At 38.8% G+C, this 12537-nt stretch overlaps 1 pseudogene; it reads right to left on the bottom strand.

Moving 5' to 3' along the window:
• Positions 1–5386: 5386 nt before the first annotated feature.
• On the bottom strand, positions 5387–6784 carry LOC104089460 (trans-cinnamate:CoA ligase, peroxisomal-like; annotated as a pseudogene).
• Positions 6785–12537: the final 5753 nt, after the last annotated feature.

The raw sequence follows: 12537 nt of genomic DNA, 5'->3' as shown, positions 1-12537 counted from the left end.
AGAACCTGGTTCTCTATCAGTTCCCACAGAACACACACACAAAGTAGTAAGTAAATAACACAATAATATTTTACGTGGAAAATTCCCAACTCACGGGATTAAAAACCACGACCTACACTTGTACGATTTTAACTTCACTAACCGAGCAACTTTAGATTACAACCTATTGTAACCTAGGAATTAAACTCTTAATCCCTCACCTACTTGCAATAACTATATTGAAAGCCTCTTTTGTAATAACTCTATTGCAAAGCAACAAATCTTGACTAACTCTAGTCAAGAAAATAAAACAAACAGTGGTTTAAATCTGTCCTATAAAGACACTTCTTGAAAGTAGTGTAGGATTACAAATGAAGAACAACGACTCAATTAACCTAAGTACTTAAGATATCTTCAATCTTTGGATTTGGTCCTTGAGGCTGCTTTGTTCTTGAGAGAGATGGCTAGCACTTGAGAGAGAAAATCAATGTTTGGTTTTTGCAAGTGTTATACAATGAAATCCCTTGCTTCATGTCGATAATATGTGTGTGAGAGGTCAGTGGGATGATAAAGCAAATTCTGGTACAAGGCATGCTCCATAAAGTGACTGCTGCACTGTTACGTGTGCAGTGTAGCGACTTTAACAACTGTAAGAAGTTGACTTGTACTGTGACCGGAGGAACTGATCTCTATATGTTCCCTCTACCTTTCTCACTGCTTTTCCCTTAACTGATTTCATTGAGAGTTGAACCTGACATCTGACTAGTTACTCTGAATGCAAATGAACTAATTGTTTCAGGTTCCTTATCTGGTTCTCTCATGAAGTTTGTCAAATCATTAGAACAAAGGACACATATCTTATCAATTTCTCCCCTTATTTATGAATACAAACTTAGAGTTGATATTCCCCCTGAGAACCAGATCTTCCACATTATTTCCCTGTAGAATAGCCATATTCCCCTTGAGAGACTTACGCAATCTGGTTCTCATATGAAGTTTGTTAAATCATCAAAACACAAAGGCACATAACTTATTATTTTCCCCTTTTTTGATGATGACAAACTTAGAATTGAAGTTCCCTAGAGAACCAGATCTCCATATTGTTCCCCCCTGCAGAATAGTCATATTCCCCTTGAGAACCTGTTTCTCCCTTTCAATTTTCTTTCCCCTTGAGAACCTGTTTCTCCCTTTCAATTTTCTTTCCCCTTTTGGCATCATAAAAAAGAATATGCCAAGTAAATGCAAAAAGAAGTCTAGAAAAAGTTAACTCATGCCACTTGTGTGCACACAACATAGCTAAAAACAGAACGCAGGAGTATAACATGAATTAATAGACGACGATGCTCATTAAGTTAGGGAAAAACAATATTGTAGCAGTACCATAATTACAAACATACACAAGTCAAACAAAACTAGAGTACCATAGTCGAAAGGGAAGGACAACAAAAAATACGATAAGATTAAACATGAGCTGGCAAAGGGGTAAGATAGGGGACACTGGATGGAGAATGGAAGGACTAGGAAGCTAGGGCTTTGAGGAGGCTATCCATGCAAGCATTAACACCCCTTTGATCGTTGATCAACTGCTCTTTCAGGTTCTCCACCTGGTTCCTCAACTCCATGTTTTCAGCCTTTAGGCAGGCAATCTCTTCTCCCTGGGCATTGCTGGAACCAGGTTCCTTGATGGCCTGATTGAGCTTAGACTTAAGAATAATATTCTGCGCCTTCAACCTCCTAATTTCCTCATTTGCAGCATTTTGGGCATCAATAAGCTAAGAGATTGTGAAACTGCCGCCTATTCTCCCCTTTTTGTCAACATTCAATAAGATTCCTAAAACCTGGGGAGCAGGTTCCTTCCATAGTTGAGAGCCCTTTAGCAGGCACCCCAAGAATATCCTCAAGCATAGCCTCATCAGTCACAAATTATACCTCACTGATCTTCAAATAGCTGGTGTCACCTTCCACTATGAACAATTCAATATAGAAACTGCGAACTTCCTCCTTATAGACCTTTGGATTCTGAACAGTAAAGTGATGAGTCAACTTTTGGAAGTCGCAGATTTCAACGAACTGCTTCATTCCAGACTTATCAAGAATGTCAATGTCAAAAACATTGCCCCACAGAACTTTCCGCTTTTTCATTTTTGCTTTCCTTTCGAGCTCAGACACATCAACTCTGGCCCTCTTTGAGGAACCAGGTTCCTCACAGCTACTTAGCCTCTTTCTGAGTGGCCTTTTCTTCTCAACAATCTTCTTCTTTTCAGTAAACTTTTCCTGTTCAACTCCTTCGTCACCACAAACCCCAGCACTTTTACAGATAGTTCATCCTCACTATCATCAAATTCTCCCGCAAGCACTGACTTCATCTTAGAGTACACAACCTCCAAAAGGACTGTATCAAGGTGAGAAGAAGATGAAAGGTCAGTACTACCCAGGGGATATCTAGTAGAGCTTGGAGTTTCATCCTCAGGTAGGAGTTGAGAACTCTTCTTGGGCAGAGGGACCAGGTCCCTCTATAGGCTCCTCTATAGTACTGACCGGTGCTTGGTCACTTTGTGATTCCTAGTCCCAATTTCCTCATTCTTCCCCCTGAGTCCCAGTACCTACATTACCAGAAAAAGAATCCCCAACTAGACGTTCCATAGCAACAATAGTCAAAAAACAAATTCACCTATCTTACCCATAATAGTTCCCAACAATGCAGTATCAATAGAAGAGGATGGAGTATTTCCTGATGTTGAAGAAATATTCAGATCAAAACCCCGAGCACATTGAGTTTTAGAAATAATAGACACAGCACACCATCCATCATATCAGGAACCGACACTCCTATCTAGATGGATGTGTTTTGAGATACGAAGACACAACAAGGATGTCTTTAGTAGCTTTATGAGACTCAGATTGTGGTGAAGACATGGTTGATTCTGAGAGAGGGAAGACACAAAAAGAGGGTTTGGGGTATTTAGAGGGAAAAGAGGGACCGGTTACAATAAGGTGTGAGAAAAAGGGATGGGTAGTCGGGTCAGTTTAAGAGGTATGAGAAGAAGCGGAGGTAATTAATGATGTGCCACACTAGTAGTTCAAAATGCATATGAGTGTAAGAGGAACTACTAATCTGAGTCATGGGAACCAGGTTCCTTGACAAATTTTAAATACGAGCATCATCCTTCCAAAAATTTGTAATGTCATTAGCCACTTATTTGTCTTGTAGTTGCCATGCGTGTTTTCCTATAACGGTATAGAATTGAATTATAAGTTGCCAAAAAAATACTTTTTAGCAATTTACCTTACCATCCTTTCATAGCCAATCATCGAGGGACCAGGTTCTGTGCCATATCAAGGACACTTGTATTGTCACATAGCAGTTGCACACAATCAGAGAATACACCAAAGTCTTCCAATCATTACTCGATCCATAACAATTGGGCATAACAGGAGGTAGCTACCACATATTCAGCTTCTGTAGTAGATAGGGCCACATAATTTTGTTTCTTTATACCCCATAAAATCAAGCAAGATCCCAAAAAGTATGTCATGCCATATATGCTCTTTCTATCCAACAGATAACCAGCATAATCAACATCATCATACCCAATCAAGTCAAAATTGTCTCCTGAGGGATAATAGAGGACCAGGTCCTACGATCCTTTGAGATACCTTAGAATTCTTTTGGCATCTTTCAAATGATACTCTTTAGGACTTGATTGGAATCTAGCACACAACCCAACACTAAACACAATGTTAGGTCTATTGGTTGTTAGGTACAAGAAAGATCCAATGATACCCCGATACATAGTTTCATTTACAGGGGAACCATGTTCGTCCATGTCTAGACAAGTGGTAGTAGGAATGAGAGTATCAATGGTCTTTTAGCTTTCCATCTTAAACCTTTTCAGAAACTCATTAATGTATTTCTACTGCCTTATCATCATTCCCTTAGGGGTTTGCTTAACCTGCAACTCTAAGAAAAAATTCAATTCCCCCATCATGCTTATTTCAAACTCGCTTCCCATAAGCTTTGCAAAACTTCTCACACAACGAATCATTTGTTGCACCAAAGATGATGTCGTCAACATATACTTGCACGATGAGCACGTTCCTCCCCCGTTTCTTAACAAATAAGGTGTTGTTAACGTTTTTCTTTTGTAAAGCCATTTTCAATAAAAAATTTGGACAACCTTTCATACCATGCACGAGGAGTCTGTTTCAGGCTATATAATGCCTTGCCAAGTTTGAACACATGTTCAGGATACTCATGACACTCAAAACCAGGTGGTTGTTTGACGAAAACTTCTTCCTGTAAATATCCATTCATAAATGCACTTTTAACATTCATTTGGAACAATTTGAATTCTATATGAGATGCAAAGGCAATAAGGTTTCTGATGGCTTCCATTCGAGCAACTTGGGCAGAAGTCTCATCATAGTCAATTTCTTCTTCTTGATTATAGCTTTGGACCACCAGCCTGGTTTTATTTCTTGTTGTATTTTAAAATTTATCAAGCTTGTTTCTGAATACCTACCTAGTTTCAATAATAGGTCTATCTGAGAGTCGAGGAACCAAATGCCACACGTTGTTCCTCTCAAATAGATGGAGCTCTTCTTGCATGGCATCAATCATGTCAGCATATTTCAATGCTTTCTTGATGTGTTTTTGCTCAATTTGAGATAAGAAAGCTGAGAAAGCAAACATTTTTCTTTAACGCCGAAGTGACCTACGGACCTCCAAGTCAACACCCGGACACGATCCTAAGATCAAAATTACCATACGGAGCTATTGGAACCATCAAAACTCCATTCCGGAGTCGTCTTGACAAAATTTGAATTATGGCCAACTCCTACGACTTAAACTTCAATTTATAGGGACTTTGTGTCCCATTACACCCTAAACCAAAAACCAAACCTCCTGGCAAGTCACGTAATCACAGTTTCACACAAAGAAGGCAATAAATAGTGGTTCGAGGCTAATACACTCAAAAATGATCGGCTGGGTCGTTAGATTAATAATAATGATAAAAGAATATCAAATTCCATATATATTTTATATGAAATAACATTCAAAAAAATATATTCAAATCATCAAATATGAGATTGAATTAGGGAATATCTACCATATCCCTAACACCCGGTGCACATGCGCTGCTCAGAACTCAAAGATTACTCCATAATATAAGTCCTTCGACTTATGTGTGTCACACATCAGATCTTTTTGAGTGAATTATCTCGGCTTCTTCTCCTTTTTATTCTTTTTTTTAAAGTCATATTTTTTTATTTCTTCATAAATTGAGAGTAGCATTTCATTTCCAACTGAATTGTACTAGAAAATATCAAAAATCATATTTTGGGTTGTAATTAGGAAATGAATAAGTGGAGAAATAGCACAAACTCTCATGGTTACAATTAAATCCAAAAGGAAGGGTACATTCAAACATCTGCTTGTCTCTATACTTGTCTTTCCTTTAAGCATTTCTTGCGGTCATGACAAATAAAAGATTTCCAATCTCTAAAGACGAGACAAAGCAAGAATCTGCTCACGACTCTGATCGTAAGCTCAAGGCCTTTCCCTGTTGATTTGGCTTGACTTTTTGCTTGTTTGATTTGCATTTTCCGTTATCACAAATGTCTTTGCCACTGCTCCCAAAATGTTTTTCTGCATTTTTCCTATTCCAGTTTTGGGCAGCTCATTCACATATTTAACCTTCTTTGGAACCATAAATCCAGGAAAGTTCTTCCTGACATTGCTGATGTTCTCTCCACCTGAAATGATTACATCTTTGCATCTGTCTTTGATTTCCAAATACCCATATGGATGAATCACTCCCATATCTCCTGTGGAAAATCAGTCATTCTTGAAAACTTTTGAATTTTCCGTGTCATTCTTTAAGTACCCTTTCATTATGCTGCTTCCCCTCAGGCATATTTCCCCTGTTGCATTTCCATCATGAGGCACACTTTGCATTGTCTTGAAATGTTTTACATCAACATAGGCAAGTGTCAGTATGCCGAGGCCTTGTCTGGCCTTCAACTTGGCTTGTTCTTCCCATGGTAATTTATTCTACTTAGCTTGCCACTCGCACACAATTACTGGTCCTATGGCATCAACAAGGCCATAGGCGTGGACCATGTGGAAAATCAACCTCTCAATTTTCTCGAGAAGTGGAGCTGGTGAGGGTATACCCCCCACTAGTATTTGGACATGGGTCGTTATTTGGTGGCGCTCATGTGGCTTATCCTAGAGGATTATATTGAGAACAATAGGTGTTGCACATATATGTGTAACTTTGTGTAACGTAATGTTGGAGTAGATTTCTTGGGCCGTAGTATTACGGATGCAGACATTGGTCCCACCTCTTACAGCAATTCCCCATGTGAAAGTCCTCCCATTGCAGTGAAATATTGGGAGGGACCATAATTACACGGTCTCCATACCCATTTCCCAACCCAAAATTAAGCTCAACGTGCTCAAAAAAGCAACTTTATGGCTATACACAACTCCCTTTGGCTCTGAAGTTCTACTTTATGTATAGCTCAAAGTAATAGGATCCCACTAATTATCAATATTTTCAGGGACAAATTCAGGGTTGCCTTGTGATAAGTTATGTGCCTTTGTGTTTTGATGATTTAACAAACTTTATATGAGAACCAGAGAGGGAAATGTTCTCTAGGGGAATATGACTATTCTGCAGGGAGAACAATGTGGAAGATCTAGTTCTCAGGGGAATATCAACTCTAATTTTTTCATCATCAAAAAGGGGGAAATTGATAATATATGCGTCCTTTGTTTTAATAATTTGACAAACTTCATGAGAGAACTAGATAAGGAACCTGGAACAATTAGTTCATTTGCGTTCAGAGTAACTAGTCAGATGTCTGGTTCAACTCCCAATGAAATCAGTTAAGGGAACAACAATGGGAACAGTAGAGGGAACATATAGAGATCAGTTCCTCCGGTCACAGTACATGTCAACTCCTTGCAGCTGTTAAAGTCGCTGCATTGTTGAACTGCACACGCAACACTACAACAGTCACTTTACGGAGCATGTCTTGTACCGAATATTTTCTTACAACATCCCAATGACCTCACACACATATATTATCAACATGAGGTAAGGGATTTCATTTTCTAACACTTGCAAAAAGCAAAAATTGATTTTCTCTCTCAAGTGCTAGCCATCTCTCTTAAGAACAAAGCAGCTGCAACCTCAAGGACCAGATCCAAAGATTGAAGATATCTTAAGTCCTTAGGTTTGTTGAGTCTTTATTATTTGTTCTTCATTTGTAATCCTATACCACTTTCAAGAAATGTCTTTGTAGGACAGATTTAAACCACTATTTGGTTTAGTTTCTTGACTAGAGTTAGTCAAGCTTTGTTGCTTTATAATAGAGTTATTATAAAGAGGCCTGCAATATAGTTATTGCAAGTAGGTGAGGGATTAAGAGTTTAATTCCTAGGTTACAATAGGTTGTAATCAAAAGTTTCTCGGTTAGTGAAGTTAAAATCATACGAGTGTATGTCATAATTTTTAATCATGTGAGCTGGAAGTTTTCCACGTAAAATATTGCTATGTTATTTACTTACCACTGTGTGTGTATTCTATGGGAATTGATAGAGAATCAGGTTCTCTATATAGTTTGGTGGACCCTAAGTTTCCATCAATTAGTATCAGAGCAGGTTCTTTCTAAAAGTTTAACACCTAGAAAGAATCTACATGGCTGCTCTACCAAATTTCGAGGAAGGACAATCAACATATAGACCGCCAAGATTCAACGGCCAATACTATGGTTGGTGGAAAATAAGAATGCATGACTTCATCATGGTTGAGGACTCAGATTTGTGGGATGTAATATGTGATGAACCTTTTGTTCCCGTGAAAACTGTTGGTGAGGGAACAGTTACAGTCCCAAACACAAGAAAAGAGTACAACGATGCTGATAGAAACGTTATTGTGAATAATTTCAAGGCAAAGAATATTCTTGTTTGTGGCATTGGACCAGATGAATACAGTCGCATTTCAGCTTGTCAGTATGCTTAGGAGATCTGGGAAGCTCTTCAAACTACCCATGAGGGAACTACTCAGGTTAAGCATTCCAAAATTGATATGTTTACTATTGAGTATGAGCTTTTCAAGATGAAGGAGGATGAGTCTATTCAAGATATGCACACATGTTTCACCTTCATTATCAATGATTTTCACTCCCTTGGAGAAGTCATCCCAAGAAATAAGCTAGCCCAGAAAATACTCAGTGTTTTACCAGGTTCCTAGGAAAGTAAAGTGAATGCTATCACTAAAGCCAAGGATCTGCAGAAGCTGACCATTGATGAACTCATTGGAAATCTCAACACTTATAAGATGAAGAGAAAGAAGGATCTTGAAAGAAGAGAGCCCAAGAAGGAGAAGAACCCGGTTCTCAAGGCTGCCAACAACGACTCAAGTAGTGATGAATCCAACATAGAGGATCTCACTCGAAGATTCCATAAGATGATTCAAAAAAAATGGTGGGATTCCAAAGAAAGGAAGTTTCAGCAGGAATTTCAAAGAAAATGATTGGTGTCATATGTGTGGAAAGTCTGGACACTTCATTAAAGATTGTCCTCTTCATAAATAGGATCATTACAAAACCAACATTGATAAGGAGTCTAAGAGGAACCAGGTCCCTAACAGAAAGTTCAAAAGAATAAATGAAGCTGACAACTTGGTGAAGCAAGCCCTGGCTTCCTGGAGAGATTCCTCCAGTGAATCTGGAGGTGAAGATGACCAAGGAGATACATCTATGACGGTTGCTGACAATGGATCTTCAGAATATGAGTCAATCTTTGCACTCATGGCCAAATCTGATGATGATGAGGACAATAAGGAATATGAGGTATGTTTTCTTGATGTTCAAAGAAATTTGAAAACTTACTCTAAGAAAAAATTGATATCCTTAGCAAATGTGTTGATTGATTCCTATCATAGCCTCATTAACGAGAAAAATGTTTTAATATAAGAAACTGGTGGCATAGAACAAAAGAGGAATGATATGGTAGTTTCCATTGTAGACTTGAAGGAACAAGTAGAAGAAGTAACTAGAGAAAATAACTTGTTGAAAAACCAAACGAAAAAATGGATGGACATCACTAAGGTTAAAGAAGTGGCTAGTGAGGCTCAATTTGAGCTTGCGAGTGAGCTTAAGAAAGTTAAAACAAGTCTTGTTGCTTATCTTGAAAAGAATAGACAACTTCAAGAGGATTTAAAAAGGGTTAAAATGATATTGATAAGTCACTTAAATATACCTGGTCCTCTGATGTAATAACGTCTATGTATAAAAGTAAAGGAGGGAACATGCAAGGAATCGGGTTCCACAAGGAAAACCCCCCTATAACCCACATAGCAAGTATGGTATTGTGCCTAATAACTGGCTTTGTACTCACTGTGGTAAAACTGGTCATTACAAAGATTCATGTAAAGCAAAGTTTCAGTCTTAATAGAAAAACAAAGTTTTTGTCGAAAAAGTTTCTACTACTAAGGAAACTGATTCTCTGGAAAAGAAATGTGTGATGCCTGCATAGACAAAAAGAAATTTGATTTGTCCCTTCCCTCATTACAAGGGATCCAAACTTGCTTGGGTTCCTAAGACTAATCTTTAATTCCTTTGTGCGGACAGTACTGAAAGGAAACAGTCAAAAATGGTACATGGATAGTAGCTGCTCTAAACACATGACTGGAAGAATAGATGATTTTCTTTCACTCGAGGCCCTGCAAGGTGGGGGTATATCCTTTGGAAATTGAAAAAAGGGATACATTCTGGGAATTGGAAATATTGGGAAAACACTCTCTCACTTAATTGAGAATGTGTATTATATGAATGGCTTGAAGTATAGCCTGCTGAGTGTCTCTCAAATCTACAGCAAAGGAAACAAAGTAGAGTTCCTGTCAAAGTCTTGCACTGTCATTAATCTTATAACTAGTGAAGTGGTTCTGATTGCAAAAGGTTCAAAAACATTTATGTTGCAGACTTTTAATCTCTGATGGTTGTGATATTACATGTCTGAGTGCCGTTGATGATGATGTTGAACTATAGCACAGGAGATTAGGACATGAAAGCTTCACTCTGTTGAACAATCTAATCAAGAAGGACCTGGTTCGTGGGTTGCCGAAGTCAATGGTCAAAGATCACAAGGTGTATGATGCATGTATGAAAAGGAAGCAAGTCAAGTCCTCATTCAAGCCAAAGAAGGAAGTGAGCACCTCAAGGCCACTGGATCTTCTTCATATGGATTTGTGTGGACCTATGAGGATGCCTGACAGAAGAGGAAAGAAGTACATCTTCATTATTGTTGATGACTACTCAAGAATCACATGATAAGTATGATCAAGATGGATATTATTCAATGTTCCCCGAAGAGGTTATTGATATGGCAAACGGGAAGGCTGATCTAATGAGTCAAGTGAAGGAATCCAGTGAAGAAAATGCAGCAGAACTTCCAGCTGATTTGGAGGAACCTAGTCCTTCTATCACAACAACTGAAACTGATAATAGAGTTGTTGATGATGTGTCAAGCACTCCTTATGCAGATCAAAGAAGTGATTTTCACACTTCTATCGATGCCAATGATGGGTCTCACATGGCGAAACCTGGTCCCCCACATCCTAAAACCAGGTGTCTAGCTGGAAGCGCAAACGCTCACATCCTCTCCAAAACTTAATCACTCTTTGGATTCAGGAATTCAGACTGTTGGCTAATTTTTAGAAAGTTTGACCAGAAGTGGAATTTTTGATATCAAGGTCGGATTCCGAATCCGAAAGTTGGAGTAGGTCCGTAATGTCAATTGTTACTTGTGTGCAAAATTTGAGGTCAATTGGACTTGATTTGATAGGTTTTGGCATCAGATGTAGATGTTTGAAGTTCTAAAGTTCATTAGGCTTGAATCGATGCACAATTCATATTTTTAGCATTGTTTGATTTGATTTGAAGGCTCGACTAAGTTCATATAATATTTTAGGACTTGTTGGTATATTCGGACAGGGCCCCAGGTGTGATTCGGATTGAATACGGAACAAATTTTAGATTTGTGCAAGTGCTGAAGCTCCCAACTTCCGGTGTCATTGCACCAACGGTGGGGTTGGCCGCATGTGCGGACTTGCAGAAGCGAGCATTTAGCCGCAGGAGTGAAGTAGGCTTGGCCCAGATGGGACCGCAAATTCAAGGCGAGAGCCGCATCCGCGTTTCTACAGATGTGGAGGTGCGATCGCAGAAGCAGATGAGGCTGGCCTGGGCTATGGTCGCAGAAGCAGAAGGTTCTCCACAGAAGAAAAAATACTAGCTATAAGTGGAATCCGCACCTGCGATGGTTTTTTCACAGGTGCGGCATTGCAAGTGCGACTAAGAGCCCGCAGATGCGAAATTGCTAGGCAGAACAAGGCTAAGTTCGGGGGTTTGATTTCATTATCCATTTTTTGACATAGAGAGCTCGGTTTGTGGTGATATTTCGAGGGTTTTGCAAGGAAATCATTTGGGTAAGGATTCTTTACTCATTTTTGATTAATTTTCACAAATCTATTGTGCTTTCTTCATTTAATTAGTGTTTAAAGTTGGAAATTTTGGAGAAAAATTGGGAAAAACTTCTTAGGCTAAAATTTGGGGATTTGAAAGTCGATTTGAGGTTGGATTTGAGTAATTCTTATTTGGTTGGACTTAGATATCGAATGTGTGTTCGGATTTTATAATTTTGGTCGGGTTCTGAGACGTGGGCCCGTGTCGACTTTTTGGAGCGATTTCAATTCTTTGCTAAAGTCGTAGTTTCATTATTTAAATTAGTTTCTTATAGTTATATTTATAGTATGTAATTGTTTTGGCTAGATTCAAGCCATTCGGAGTTGGAAAATCAAGGGAAAGGCCTTCTTATTAATTGATTGAGCGAGGTTTGAGGTAAGTGACTTGTCTAACCTTATGTGGGGAAAATTCCCTTTAAGAATTGGTACTGTTATGGTAAATTGCAATACATGAAGGATGCGTACGCGAGGTGACGAGTGCGTACTCATGCTAAATGTTGAAAATCCATTTTTTGCTAAATAGTTCCCTTTTATTCCCTTAATTGAGTTACTCTAGCACGTGTAGTCATCATGTTTAGCCTAATACCACATGTCTACGTGTCTTATCGCTCACTTGCAATTTGTGCAACATGCTTAGTTGCATTACCTACTTCCTTTGATTTTGTATTCATTCTTTAACTGTAGGATTCCTTGCTATTATTTCATTGTTCCATTTTGTTATGTGTTGTTTTCGTGATTTTTGTTGAGATAACTGTTTGGTTGTGGCATGGGTTATCTGTCGTGTGGAGTGTTATTATGGCATGAGGTTTCTGTCGTGCAGAGTGTTACTGTGGCACGAGGTTTCTGCCGTGTGGTGTGTTATTGTGGCACGAGATTTCTTCTGTGTGGAGTGTTATTATGGCACGAGGTTTTTGCAGTGCGATTTTCATTATTTGTACGAGGTGTTTGCCGTGCCGTTGTGAGATATTTACTTTTGGGACTACGAGGCGGTACCTCGGGAGCGCCCTTGTTGTTTACTCTATTT

The sequence above is a fragment of the Nicotiana tomentosiformis genome, chromosome 2 (genome assembly GCF_000390325.3).
Source record: "Nicotiana tomentosiformis chromosome 2, ASM39032v3, whole genome shotgun sequence".
NCBI lineage: Eukaryota > Viridiplantae > Streptophyta > Magnoliopsida > Solanales > Solanaceae > Nicotiana > Nicotiana tomentosiformis.
This window is presented reverse-complemented; position numbering and strand designations above follow the sequence as displayed.